The sequence below is a fragment of the Ips typographus genome, linkage group LG5 (assembly GCF_016097725.1).
Source record: "Ips typographus isolate SLU linkage group LG5, UJ_Ityp_2.0, whole genome shotgun sequence".
NCBI classification, from domain to species: Eukaryota; Metazoa; Arthropoda; class Insecta; order Coleoptera; family Curculionidae; genus Ips; species Ips typographus.
In genome coordinates, this window is record NC_138426.1 from 2607925 (window position 1) to 2623551 (window position 15627).

The 15627-nt window shown below is 32.8% G+C and overlaps 1 protein-coding gene and 1 long non-coding RNA gene across 2 annotated transcripts in view; one reads left to right on the forward strand and one right to left on the reverse strand.

Moving 5' to 3' along the window:
* Positions 1-15627, reverse strand: part of rols (zinc-RING finger and ankyrin repeat domain-containing protein rolling pebbles) — a 216060-nt gene that overhangs the window by 75890 nt on the left and 124543 nt on the right.
* On the forward strand, positions 9176-10231 carry LOC145729641 (uncharacterized). Its single transcript, XR_014178424.1, has 2 exons — positions 9176-9293; positions 9949-10231. It is a non-coding gene; the product is annotated as an uncharacterized LOC145729641 (long non-coding RNA).

The following is a 15627-nucleotide window of genomic DNA, read 5'->3' on the forward strand; positions in this document are numbered from 1 at the left end:
TCTAAGTTTGAATATAAATAAACAAAGTTATAGAAGAATAAATTTAAATTTGTTTAAGTAATTTTAAATTCCTAAATAAAGTTTTCGAGTAAAAAATTAGAAATTACAATGAAAAGAAGCAAATATAGAATTTGTTTTCAACCAGATTTCAACATTTTTTGCTAGTTTTGCTATACATAGTGAAAATCGTTCTTTGCCTATCAGTTATGGTATTTAACATCTGTAGAACGTATCAAATACATTGGCCGCACTAATTAAAGACCACCTTGTATATCAGCCAATGTAATCTCATCTTAAACCAGAAGTTAAACATTACCGTTCATATTGGCTTGTGAAGATTATAGTTTTTTAATTACAGCACGAGGTATAGTGAACTCAAAGTTACGTAACGGCGACATCCGGTAAATACGTCGCCATTACAGGAAAACGGCAATGTCCTGGGAAAGCTTCTTAGTTTAGCCAGTAATTGAATTTAAATGTTTTACTAATTGATTCGTTTTAAATATTTTGAATTCAGAGGCAATTAGAGAAAATCATTTTTCTACTCCTACAGGGAGATTGGTTAGTTCTTTAATAGTTTGGAGAAGGGATAAATATGCTATTGCCACCGGCTGAATGAGTATGAAATCCAAGACTTTCCGCAATTGTGCGATATGACATAGACCAATCACAGGACATTTTTAGCGTGCGATATGAAATATTCGGCGGCGTGCTCAAACTTTCGTCTTTGTGCGATAAGGACATCTTATTTACCTTTGTTTTACAATATACTATTAAAAAAAAAGTAAGTAAAAAGTAAAAAGTAAAAAGTAAAAAGTAAAAAGTAAAAAGTAAAAAGTAAAAAGTACCTAATTTGCGCAAAATTAAATTTGAAGACTTTTGAAAAGCATCTTTTCCACACTAGACTGCTTAGTCTCAACCAATGTTGCCTACCGTTAACCTTTTTTAATAACATTGACATGATGTGGGATGAGAAACATTTTATATACTGCGAATTGCCAAATACTAATGTTTTATTTTGTATTGTTTTTTTAGGTTATTAGATAGGAAATTTAATGAGGATTCCAAAAATGTACTTAAAACAGCAATTTTCTTAGTGCAAATAAGTTTGATCAGCAATTTTGTCCCTGACTGTCTTTTCAAAATGTGTTTCTGGCAGTTCAAATTTTGAGACCACTTTTCTCTCTGACTGTACCAAATTTAGTAGTGTTTTTTGAGGTTATTGGATAGGAAATTTAATAAGGATTTCAAAAATGTTCTTAAAACAGTCAGTTTCTCACTCCAAGTGGGTTTTACACGCAATTTTGTCCCTGACCTTTCAGACTGTGTTTCTGGCAGTTCAAATTTTGAGACCACTTTTCTCTCTGACTGTACCAAATTTAGTAGTGTTTTTTCAGGTTATTATATAGAAGATTTAATGAGGATTCCAAAAATGTACTTAAAACAGCAATTTTCTTAGTGCAAATGAGTTTGATCGGCAATTTTGTCCCTGACTGTCTTTTCAAAATGTGTTTCTGGCAGTTCAAATTTTGAGACCACTTTTCTCTCTGACTGTACCAAATTTAGTAGTGTTTTTTCAGGTTATTATATAGAAGATTTAATGAGGATTCCAAAAATGTACTTAAAACAGCAATTTTCTTAGTGCAAATAAGTTTGATCAGCAATTTTGTCCCTGACTGTCTTTTCAAAATGGGTTTCTGGCAGTTCAAATTTTGAGACCACTTTTCTCTCTGACTGTACCAAATTTAGTAGTGTTTTTTGAGGTTATTGGATAGGAAATTTAATAAGGATTTCAAAAATGTTCTTAAAACAGTCAGTTTCTCACTCCAAGTGGGTTTTACACGCAATTTTGTCCCTGACCTTTCAGACTGTGTTTCTGGCAGTTCAAATTTTGAGACCACTTTTCTCTCTGACTGTACCAAATTTAGTAGTGTTTTTTCAGGTTATTATATAGAAGATTTAATGAGGATTCCAAAAATGTACTTAAAACAGCAATTTTCTTAGTGCAAATGAGTTTGATCGGCAATTTTGTCCCTGACTGTCTTTTCAAAATGTGTTTCTGGCAGTTCAAATTTTGAGACCACTTTTCTCTCTGACTGTACCAAATTTAGTAGTGTTTTTTCAGGTTATTATATAGAAGATTTAATGAGGATTCCAAAAATGTACTTAAAACAGCAATTTTCTTAGTGCAAATAAGTTTGATCAGCAATTTTGTCCCTGACTGTCTTTTCAAAATGGGTTTCTGGCAGTTCAAATTTTGAGACCACTTTTCTCTCTGACTGTACCAAATTTAGTAGTGTTTTTTGAGGTTATTGGATAGGAAATTTAATAAGGATTTCAAAAATGTTCTTAAAACAGTCAGTTTCTCACTCCAAGTGGGTTTTACACGCAATTTTGTCCCTGACCTTTCAGACTGTGTTTCTGGCAGTTCAAATTTTGAGACCACTTTTCTCTCTGACTGTACCAAATTTAGTAGTGTTTTTTCAGGTTATTATATAGAAGATTTAATGAGGATTCCAAAAATGTACTTAAAACAGCAATTTTCTTAGTGCAAATGAGTTTGATCGGCAATTTTGTCCCTGACTGTCTTTTCAAAATGTGTTTCTGGCAGTTCAAATTTTGAGACCACTTTTCTCTCTGACTGTACCAAATTTAGTAGTGTTTTTTCAGGTTATTATATAGAAGATTTAATGAGGATTCCAAAAATGTACTTAAAACAGCAATTTTCTTAGTGCAAATAAGTTTGATCAGCAATTTTGTCCCTGACTGTCTTTTCAAAATGGGTTTCTGGCAGTTCAAATTTTGAGACCACTTTTCTCTCTGACTGTACCAAATTTAGTAGTGTTTTTTGAGGTTATTGGATAGGAAATTTAATAAGGATTTCAAAAATGTTCTTAAAACAGTCAGTTTCTCACTCCAAGTGGGTTTTACACGCAATTTTGTCCCTGACCTTTCAAAATGTGTTTCTGGCAGTTCAAATTTTGAGACCACTTTTCTCTCTGACTGTACCAAATTTAGTAGTGTTTTTTCAGGTTATTATATAGAAGATTTAATAAGGATTCCAAAAATGTACTTAAAACAGCAATTTTCTTAGTGCAAATGAGTTTGATCGGCAATTTTGTCCCTGACTGTCTTTTCAAAATGTGTTTCTGGCAGTTCAAATTTTGAGACCACTTTTCTCTCTGACTGTACCAAATTTAGTAGTGTTTCTTGAGGTTATTGGATAGGAAATTTAATGAGGATTTCAAAAATGTTCTTAAAACAGTCAGTTTCTCACTCCAAGTGGGTTTTACACGCGATTTTGTCCCTGACCTTTCAAACTGGGACTTTCTTCTCGGACTGTACCAAATTTTGTAGTATTTTTTCAGGTTATTGGATAGAAAATTTAATGAGGATTCCAAAAATGTACTTAAAACGGTAATTTTCTCACTTGAAGTGGGTTTTACACGCAATTTTGTCCCTGATCTTTCAAACTGGGTTTCTGGCAGTTTAAATTTGAGACTACTTTTTTCTCTGACTGTATTAATTTTTGTAGTATTTTTTCAGGTTATTGGATAGAAAATTTAATGAGGATTACAAAAATGTGCTTAAAACAGCAATTTTCTTAGTGCAAATGGGGTTGACAGGCAATTTTGTCCCTGACTGTCTTTTCAAAGTGTGTTTCTGACAGTTCAAATTTTCACACCACTTTTCTCTCTGACTGTACCAAATTTTGTAGTCTTTTCAGGTTATTGGATAGGAAATTTAATGAGGATTCCAAAATATGCTTAAAACGGTAATTTTCTTACTTCAAGTGGGTTTTACACGCGATTTTGGGCCTGATTGTCCTTTCAAAGTTTTCTGACAATTCAAATTTGACACCGCTTTTCTTTTTGACTGTACCAAATTTACTAGTATTTTTTTTTGTATAGGAAATTTAATGAAGATTTCAAAAATGTGCTAAAAACGATAATTTTTAACTCCAAGTGAGTCACGTGACTGCATAGCTCAATTATCCTCTAAAACCACGTGACATCAGTAACTTATGTCAAAACTGTCAAAATATGCCTAGAATCTGCAAGAATTGAAGTTTAACACAGTTTTCTTATAGGTTTCGAAACCAGACTTGTTTTGAGCTTTATGACAGTTATTTTCATAATGTTCACGTGATCGTCTAGCAAAATAGTGTTCTAAAATCACGTGACGCTCAAAAAGCTGTGCTCAAAAGTTGCAAAAATCAGGGTTTAGAAAAGTTTTCTTGCAGTACTTGTTATTAAACGTGTTTCTCGAGATTTGACAATTTTTTTGACAGTTGTCACGTGACTAGTTAAATTATCCCCTATGATCCTCTATACCACGTGATATTTTTCACTAATTTGACTTCATTTATAATTAACTAATGTCAAAATAATTGTTAAAAAAATGAAAATCTGTTTTTATTTTGTAGTATTTTTGAAGCAAACTGACCTTATTTTTCGCGATCATTTTAAAAAAACACTCTGTATAATAAAGTAAAAAATAAAATATGTTTTGATCTACCGCTATTAAACATTTTGACTAGGCAACCCTGGCCTTAACTTAACTGCAATTGTGTGCGGAAAAGTAATGCTTTCCGCACTGGTTAGAAAAATAAATATATTACTTTCTTAAGCCTTATTATTGTTTCAGATTCAAAATAAATCAAATAAAAGGCAAAGGAGTTATAAAAAGTAACCTAAATCAAAAAACTTAGAATATTTTAATAGCCAGTGCTAAAATATGTGAATTCTTTCAAGATGAATAAGGCTCGAGGGTAACTAAATGGATTCGTCTAGACACCCAAATATTTTCCCCAAATATCTCCCGGCTGACTCGAAAGTCATTGCTGAGACTGAGCAATAATTGAAAGCGTACAAAAAATAGGATGGCAAACTGCAAAACGTAGAATGACAGGAATCCGTTACTAAAAGTCCTAAATATAGAGTCGCGTGAATCCGTGTGTGTTCTCCTATACGAGAAAAAAGACGAAGAATTCGTCTTAAGTTGCTAAGCGGACGTACATTTAAATAGCTTCCAACGAGGAACAAGGTTTGGTCTAATTGGCCTTTAATTTATCTACGTCATATCTGAAAGAATCACTTCTATGTTATTATTTTTTTCTACTCCTACAGGGATATTGGTTCATTCCTTAACAGTTTAGAGAACGGGGATAAGTAGGCAATTGACAACGGTTGAACTAATACAGAATCCTAGACAATCTTCAGCGTGCGTAAAGAAATAGACCAATCACAGACAATCTTCAGCGTTGCGTAAAGAAATAGACCAATTACAGCTAATCATGAACGTAAACAAAACCATTCTTCTGATTGTCATCCTCACTGACAGTTGGCATCAAAACATTGCATTTTGGCTTATGTTTTGAGGCAATGAAAAGCCGTTCAAGTTTCAGTTAGTGTTCAATTAAAGAATAAAAACATCTACTTTATTATATGATAAAGCAAATGATACAAACTTACAATTTACAATGAATCAAAACCATTTAACACCTCAAACTAAAAGACGAAGTTAATCAGCTGTCATCCGGTGACAATTCGGGACACCGGTCAAACTTTGACTGAGTGATAATGTAAACACGGAAACGTTTCAAACATTGAGTGTTTATTTGTGTGAGATTTGGTAAGTAAACACATAGCCTGTAAAACTCGAATTGCCCATTTCGTCCTCGTGAGATAGGGACATCTTTTTCAACCCTTATTGTACAATACCTATACTATTATATTAAACATCCTGTTGATACTACCAACTGTTGATACTTATGGAGGAATTGCAAATTTTCCTCTGGTAGGTACGCCTATGTCCAATAACAGAAAGGAAACATCTTGTTGTGGTCGCATATTAAACATTTAAATGCTCATGCCTTAACTTGTATCATACACGGTGGTCAAACTTAAATAACTGATTTTCTATAATTTGTGGAAAAACTTAAAATAATTGCTAATACAAGAAGAATGAATATTCCACAATATTTCATAAATTAAATCAAATTTTCTTTGAATGTCGAGGTTTGTTAGTTTTGAGGTTAAACTACAAGAAGTATGAATTATAGCCCCAAAATGGAATAGTCAATAGGAAAATATGGTTAGTTTGATTAATAATCTTCTCAGGTGATTCTCATCAGTAGTCATAGAATAGTGAGCAGAAAGTACATTGTATTGAGTCAACATATTTAATTTTTTTTCCTAAAGAATGGTGTTTCTTAGTAGAAAAAGTAAAAAGACAACTTTCTCTTCGAAATTTGCCAGAGATTTTCGTAAACGCTTTTTGCTTAGGACATTTTTCTTTGAAATAACCAAAATGTGAACAAAGATATACCAGTTAATAGGGAATTACAGCTAGTTAGGGAATGTCTAAATTATCATAAAATATGTTTTCTATACATCTACCATTTAAATTTGAACATAAATAAAATAGATTTCAATTGGAAGACCAATAAAATCAGTCCAATAAAAAGTATATAATCAATCAAATAAAAAAGACACAAAGTCTTTTTTATTAAAAACAAATTTTGTTGTGGAGAAATCTTTTTTCAGTTTGTTTAAATAAAATAGCCAAAAGCTTCTTCTTCTAAAATAAATAAATAATTGAATGAAATCGCCGTTTAAAAAACACAAAGAACTATGAATTTTGATGTCACAAAGTGTTGCAAATAAGTGAATAATTGACGATTGAACAAAGAAGTGCAACAAAAAAGTCCTAAAAATGAGTCAAATTTGAGGACCTCTAGCGGTCAAACCATCCAACCTATCAGCCCCAATTGGGATACGGTTAGAAAGTTCATTTCATTGGCTATCCATTGACGTATAAAACTCTACTAAAAATGATGCAAATAACCGAGTTATTCAAGATTCAAAAAAGTGATGTAAAAATTGGTCAACTTTGACGCCTTCTAACGGCCAAATCGTCTAATCTATCACTATCAACCCAAAAAAGTCATAGAAAATTAGTCAACTTTGACGCCCTCTAGCGGCCAAACGGTACCACTAACCAATCGACTTTTGTACGTTAATGGAAAGCTCATTTCATTGGCTCTCCATCAACGTATAAAAGTGTTACAAATACGCGTGTTATTTACGATTTAGTGACAGAGTGCACCAGAAACACTTTTTGACTGTTGCTGATGTTATTATTATTACAGAACCAACATGGAGTAATTAAAATTATTAGTGTTTAATAATAGTAATGGGCAAAATACCGGTAATATACTGGTAAATTACAAATACTGTGTTTCTGACAGTTCAAACTTTGACACCGATTTTCACCCTGACTGTACCAAATTTTGTAGTGTTTTTTTCAGATTATTGGATAGGAAATTTAGATGATTCTAAAAATGTGCTTAAAACAGTCACTTTCTCACTCCAAGTGGGTTTTATAGACGATTTTGTCCCTGACTGTCGTTTCAAACTGTGTTCCTGACAGTTCAAACTATGACACCGTTTTTCTCTCCCACTGTACCAAATTTTGTAATGTTTTTTTAGGTTATTGGATAGGAAATTTAATGAGGATTCTAAAACTGTGCTTAAAACAGTCATTCTCTCACTCCGAGTGGGTTTTATAAGCGATTTTGTCCTTGACTGTCTTTTCAAAATGTGTTTCTGACAGTTCAAATTTTGACACCGCTTTTCTCTCTCACTGTACCAAATTTTGTAGTGTTTTTCAGGTTATTGGATAGAAAATTTAATGAGGATTCTAAAAATGTGCCTAAAATAGTAATTTTCTTACTCTGTCGGTTTGACAGGCGATTTTGTCCCTGACTGTCGTTTCAATTTGTGTTTCTGACAGTTCAAATTTTAATACCGTTTGTCACCCTGACTGTACCAGATTTGGTAGTGTTTTTTCAGGTTATTGGATAGGAACTTTAATGATGATTCTAAAAATGTGCTTAAAACAGTCACTTTCTCACTCTAAGTGGATTTTATAAGCGATTTTGTCCCTGACTGTCTTTTCAAACTGTGTTTCTGCCAGTTCAAACTCTGATGCTGCTTTTCTCCCTGACTGTACCAATTTTGTACTGTTTTTTCAGATTATTGAATAAGAAATTTAATGGGGATTCCAAAAATGTGCTTAAAATAGTGTAATTTTCTTACTGTGTGGGTTTGACAGGCGATTTTGTCCCTGACTGTCGTTTCAAATTGTATTTCTGACAGTTCAAATTTTGACACCGCTTTTCTCTCTTACTGTACCAAATTTTGAGTGTTTTTTCAGGTTATTGGATAGGAAATTTAATGAGGATTCCAAAAATGTGCTTAAAACAGTCACTTTCTCACTTCAAGTGGGTTGCATAAGCGATTTTGCCCCTGACTGTCGTTTCAATTGGAGTTTCTGACAGTTCAAATTTTGATACCGCTTTTCACTCTGACTGTACTAAATTTTGTTGTGTTTTTTCAGGTTGTTGGATAGAAAATTTAATGATATTTCTAAAAATGTGCTTAAAATAGTCTCTAAGTGAGTTTTATAGGCGATTTTGTCCTTGACTGTCTTTTCAAACTGTGTTTCTGTCAGTTCCAACTTTGATAATGCTTTTCTCCCTGACTGTACCAAATTTTATTTGTTTTTTCAGGTAATTGGATAGGAAATTTAATGAGGATTCCAAAAATGTGCTTAAAACAGTCACTTTCGCACTTTAAGTGGGTTTTATGAGCAATTTTGTCCCTGTCGTTTCAAACTGTGTTTCTGCCAATTCAAACTTTGATACTACTTTTCTCCCTGACTGTACCAATTTTTGTACTGTTTTTTTTTCAGGTTATTGAATAGGGAATTTAACGAGAAAAACGTGCTTTAAACTTTTTCAATCCAAGTGGATTTAAGAATTGAAAAATGTTTGGGAAATTTGCTTGGAATTAGCAAAAATTACAGTTTAACACAGTTTTCGAAACAAGACGTGTTTCTGAGATTTATTTTGACAATTGTCAGTAAATTACAAGTGGTTTAAATAATAACAAATTTAGTTTTGCGTCATTTTTCTCACATCAAATACATATTATTTTTCATAATTTGACAAAAATCTGAAATCTGGATTTTTTCAGAAAAGGCTACTTTTTCATTAAAAACGTTATTAGATTGGTAAACTAATTTAGTACAAGAATCACTTGTCAGAAAAGTTTTACTTCATTTATTTTATTATTGATAAACCAAAATCCTTAACGATCTTTATTTTTCAGGATTTGATTTTGACAATATTGACCGAAAACGACTTGAGTGAAAATGAAATGAAACACATCCATGACAGGAAAATGATATTTTTCAAGCAAATTTCAATTAGACCCGTAAATTTACTGGTAAAGTTTGTCACACTAAATTTTACTTTTGACATTGAAAAACCCTACAACTTTTGTATTATACTTTTTTCGGCACCGTTTCGGCTGTTTTCAGACTAATAAATAATTATTATCAATTTTGTATTGATTTTTTTTTTATTTCTTACCACAAAACATTATACATTTTAGTTTTGTATGTTAGCATTTTCTCTTTAATACATTTTTTTTTTGTTAGGTAATTTGTAGTTACTCCTCCGATGTCTATCTCTTACCGTTTTTAGGATTTTAAGAAAAACATTTTGGTAATTCAGCACGAACGGGACGAAAACGCGTAAAGGTTTTTGAGATAAAATGTAAATATTCAAGTTATATTTTATTACAGTAATTCTATATTCAAAGAGTAAACTTTTTGTTTAGTCAGATTGACCGCTAAACATTAGAACGTAAATGAAAATACCGAAAAAATTTCGTTAAAATTACGCAGCCAATAATTTAGAAAGCACTGACAACGACTCAACGTCGCAACAAGCAACTTAACGTACTAAACCGTTACAAAAGCGGTTTAAACTAAACCAATTTCCAAAGCGAAGAACTAGACGCATAGATAACTTTCGCAGAATCATCGTATACGCTCACCGAGTGCTGTTTTAGACCTAAACCATTAACATACTTTCAGGCAAAAAGAAGCGTGACCAGAAGAAGAACCAACAGAACAACCAAATTATGTTTCTTGGCTCGAGGGCATCAGACTGGGCCTTTAAGTGGTTCCCAGATATGGTTTTGGAGCCTACTACTGGTTTTCGAGAGCTAAATGACTCACCCGTGGTTGAATCGTATGCATTGCCATATATCGGAGTAAACAGTGATTTTTGCGTGTTATGACATCGTTGCTATACTAGTTAATTAACTCTGAAACGTTTAGAAAAAAGTAATATAAGTGTGTGACTTTAACAGCAAAAGTGCTAAATATGAATTTTCTGATAATACCATTGATGTTCATGATGATAATTTTACTAATGGTAACACGACTGCATTGTCCATTCTTCTTTCAGTATTTTAAGAGAATTTATTGAATTAGAAATTGGTCGGGTATTAGTAGAGTCGGTGAAGATGCCACAAATATGTACTATCAATAGCCACAATTCGAGCAGCCCTCAATTAAGTGAAAAAGCGGAATAGCCCAGGATAAGACAGAATAACATCATAAGGGCTCATATTCGGGGGTAAAATAGTTTAATAAGCAATACAAGCTGCTAAATAAGTGCCTCGAAGAGGACAAAATACCAGACGATTAGAACAACCCAGAAGTTGTAATACTTTTCCAAACAGTGGACATCACCAACATGGAAAAATAATATAAAAACCGTACTTCAAAAATACAGATTTTTCATTTTTCTTAATAATAATTGTTAGATCACGTTGTTTTAAAGGATAATTTAGCTAAAGAGTCACGTGACCATTGTCAAATTCATAAGTCTCAAAAACACTCTTTATATCGAATACTAAAAGAAAACGTTTCTAAACGCTAATTTTTGCAACTTTAGAGCATAGTTTGACGTTAGTGACAGTTGTCATGTGATCGTAGAACACTATTTAGCTAGACGGTCACGTGACAATTGTCAAAATAACGGTCATAAATCTCAAAAACACGTTTTATATCAAATACTACAAGGAAACGTTTGTAAACCCAGATTTTTCAACTTTAGATCATAGTTTGTCAGTTTTGACGTTAGTGACAGTTGCCACGAGATCGCAGAACACTATTTAGCTAGACGGTCACGTGACAATTGACAAAATAACGGTCATAAATCTCAAAAAGACGTTTTATATCAAATACTACAAGAAAACTTTCCTAAACCCAGATTTTTGCAACTTTAGAGCACAGTTTGTCAGTTTTGACATTAGTGACAGTTGTCACGTGATTGTAAAACACTATTTAGCTAGACGGTCATGTGACAATTGTCAAAATAACTCTCATAAATCTCAAAAACACGTTTTATTATCAAATACAGCAAGAACACGTTCCTAAACCTTGATTTTTGCAACTTTAGGGCATAGATTGACAGTTTTGCCGTTAGTGACAGTTTTCACGTGATTTTAGAACATTATTTAGCTAGACCGTCACGTGACAATTGTCAAAATAACTGTCATAAATCTCAAAAACGCGTTTTATTATCAAATACTACAAGGAAACGTTTGTAAACCCAGATTTTTCAACTTTAGATCATAGTTTGACTGTTTTGACGTTAGTGACAGTTGTCACGTGATCGTAGAACATTATTAAGCTAGACGGTCATGTGACAATTGTCAAAATAACTGTTCTAAATCTCAAAAACACGTTTTATATCAAATACTGCAAAAAAACGTTTCTAAACCATGATTTTTGCAACTTTAGAGCATAGTTTGACAGCTTTGACGTTAGTGACAGTTGTCACGTGATCTTAGAACACTATTTAGCTAGACGGTCACGTGACAGTTGTCAAAATAACTCTCATAAATCTGAAAAACACGTTTTATATCAAATACTACAAGAAAACGTTTCTAAACCCAGATTTTTGCAACTTTAGAGCATAGTTTGACAGTTTTGACGTTAGTGACAGTTGTCACGTGATTGTAGAACACTATTTAGTTAGATGGTCACGTGGCAATTGTCAAAATAACTGTCATAAATCTCAAAAATATGTTTTATTATCAAATACTGCAAGAAAACGTTCCTAAGCCTTGATTTTTGCAACTTTAGAGCATAGTTTGGCAGTTTTGACGTTAGTGGCAGTTGTCACGTGATTGTAGAACCCTATTTAGCTAGACGGTCACGTGATAATTGTCAAAATAACTGTCACAATTCTCAAAAATATGTTTTATTATCAAATACTGCAAGAAAACGTTCCTAAACCTTGACTTTTGCAACTTTAGAGCATAGTTTGACAGTTTTTCCGTTAGTGACAGTTGTCACGTGATCGTAGAACACTATTCAGCTAGACGGCCACGTGACAGTTGTCAAAATAACTGTTAAATCTCAGAAAATTGTCTTGTTTCGAAAACTGTGTTAAAATGTAGTTCTGGCAAATTCTAGTAAAATTTTGACAATTCTCACAATAGTGACAGACATCACGTGGTTTTAATGAATAATTTGGGGTAAAAAAATGTTATTAATGCGAATTATGAGGTTGTTGTAACAATTGTTGCATTGCTTCTTCTATATAGAGTAGAAAAATTATCTAAAATACAAGATAATTAAAATAAATTATCTAAAATACAAATTTAGATTAAAAACAGAAATTGCAATCAATCAAAATGTACTAACTTTAGCAAAACATTTCAACTATTATTTTAGATTATTTTCAATTTCAGGAAGATATTTTGACAGAAAATGTGAGGGATGAAGGAGTATCTTTCCAACTCTACCTTTCCAGGGTAACGGGCTTCCATTAAGCTTCCCTTTTAGGTTTGAATCCAGCTAAATGCAGAACAAAATGTTTACCAAATTTTTTGTTTCTGACCTAAATTGACGCCAAAAATAACTTCTTTTCATTTTGTAGTTCTTCTTCAGTCTTCATCCATCATCATCATTCATCCGTTTTAGTGTCTCTTCTACTTCTGCCGGTCTTGTGCCATCGAACCAACTTTGACCTACTTCTTCCTTTATATCATCTATCTAGCGCCTTTGTGGCCTCTACTTCTTGTTGTTTCTCTGGGTCTGCCCCCGATGATCCATTATTCACTGTTCTGTTCAGTTTAACTCGGTCACTCGTGATATTTTATATCTAACATTGGTCCTAAACACTTTACCTCTAAGGGAAATCCCCAACATAGCACATTCCATAGCTCTCCAAGCCACCCTCAAGCGATCAGCACTCTGTCAGTCAGTGTTGTTGTCTCCAATCCATACTTTGACACCGGCAGAATACATTTATCAAGAACGGTACCTCTCGTTTCATGGATCTTGGCTGATATTTACTTGCATTTTTGCGTGGAGGACACTATACCTAGAATCTATTCTGGCATTGTTGAGGGGATTTAGAAAGAACCATCTGTAGAATCAAATGCCTTTTGGAAATCAACAAATGCAAAGTATTAGAGGTGTAACAGTAAGCTGATAGGACGGTAGTGTTAATAACAAAAACACAACTTCTGCATTATACCAAGAATTTGGTATTCTACCATCCTGTAAACATTTGTGGAGCAAAGTCTGTAGGGTTTTCTCTATCTTATGTCCTCCAAATTTTAACATTTCCACTGTAACATTGTATTCTCTCGGGCATATCTTCATCATCTACAGAGCTGTTTTTATTTGCTTCAGGGATATTTCTGGAGGGTTTTATTTGTTACTGTTACCTGATACAGTCAGCTTCCGCAGCAGGTATCCCAGACAAATACAACTCCGTGTAGAATTCTTCAATGATGGCTTTCTTTACAATTACAACTCTCGTCCTTGATTTATTATTTGCATGGTGGTTGTGGTAAGTTAGGAACTTCTTGGTTTTTTAGTTTTTGAACAGATCTTCTTAGCAGCTGTTTTTAAAGCTGTTTCTTTCTAATTCTTCATTGAGTTAATTCGAAAGCTTCATCCGTTGGTAAATGTCTTCTTTTTGGAAATCCTCCTGCCTCATCATCATCATCATCATCATACATACTTTCATATCAGCCTTCAGTAACTAGTACGTCTTCACCAGAAACCTTTATTTAAAATTGTCCTATGATATTATGCTTACCTACCTGTTCTTTGACAGTTTTCTGTTTCATCATCAAGTTGCCAACTATTTTAGTGCATTGTTCATGTAAAAGGTAACATCTTGTTTTGCAATCATTGACCATTTTAGTGTTCTGTCACGTGGAAGACTGCTGCATGCAATTCAAGACTCTTCTACTCATTTTAATCGTTCGCCAACATTTAAATGGTTTCCTTGGAAGTTAGTGGATTAGTCGTGATAGTACCATTTTATGGGCTCCGCAGTAACCCGACCCGACACCGCTTGATAACTATCTATGGGTCTTATGAAGACCATGGCATACACCAAGAGAATGCATGATTTGGAAGATTTTTGCAACAACAGTGTGTCGTGTATACTCTACGCATTAAATAAGGCGAATATCTATCATCTAAGTGGTATTATGTTTTTTCTATTCAAGGAAAACAGCATAAACCGAAAAAATCACAACAAATATTTAATGGCAACTGTAAATTTATTTGTCCCCAATTTTCTTTCTGTAAGAATGACATTTAATATCAGGCATTAACCAGTCTAATCATTGATGTTGGATATAATACCTATATTGTTCTTATGACACACATAAGTTTTACTTTAAAGGTGTTATCTATTTAGGGCAGAAGATTTAGGTCATATGGCACTATTATTGATTATCTTGACAAACTAACATCTCAAAAAAAATTCAAATTAGTAAATATTAACAAAAACAAGGTAATAATAGCTCCAAGGCAATAATAACATTATAATAATGTGTGAATGAATATTTTTTCGTTGTTTTCTTTTTTAAGTTTTAGGTTAGAATTTAATTTTAGAAGTACTTCACGCAATCTATTTTGATCTGATCTACAACAATGAAGGCCACTTTGTTATTCTGATTAATTGATAAATTAATATTTAAATGAAAATTCTACTTTTTTATTATCGTTAATTTAATAAAAATAATAATTGTAATTGAGTTTTCAATTACTAAATCAAAGTAGTTGCAGTTGGTAATTGATTTTACAGCTTTTTCAGTAATTGAAATAATTTAAAAAGTAATTTAATAAATTTCAGATTCAGAGTAATTCAACTACTTTTATTAAAATAAGGAAATTACTTTCAAAGTAATTGCATTACTTGTTTCTGAGGTCAAGTTGTCTCTTCTGAAATGAATATAATCTGATTCAACTTACAAAAATGCAACATTTTTGCGCTCCAGCAAAATATCTGTAACTCTAACCATTTCCGAGTTATTCCACTTTGATTTTTTTTTTAAATTTGCACCAACATTTTTAAAAATTTGCGCGGTTTTTGGGATTCCAGCGACCGTAAACAACTCACAATGTTTGTCCTAATCTGTTTTATATACCGAGTGTGCCAAAAAAAAAACAGTTAATTTTGGAGCTTGCGCTCTGACAGTTGTGACCGCGTTAATCCGGTTCTAAATGGGTGTAAACCTAGTCCACTGGGCGCAGAAAATTATTCTGAACATTTTTGATCTCTTGCAAAATTTTTGTTTCTCTTACCATTTCCGAGATACTCGACTTTGTTTATTTGTATTTTGTTGAACTCTGCACCAAAATTTTGAAAATTTCGTATTTCTGCTATTTTTGGGATGTCAACAAACGTAAAAAACTAAAAATGTTCGTCTTGACCTACTCTTTCAC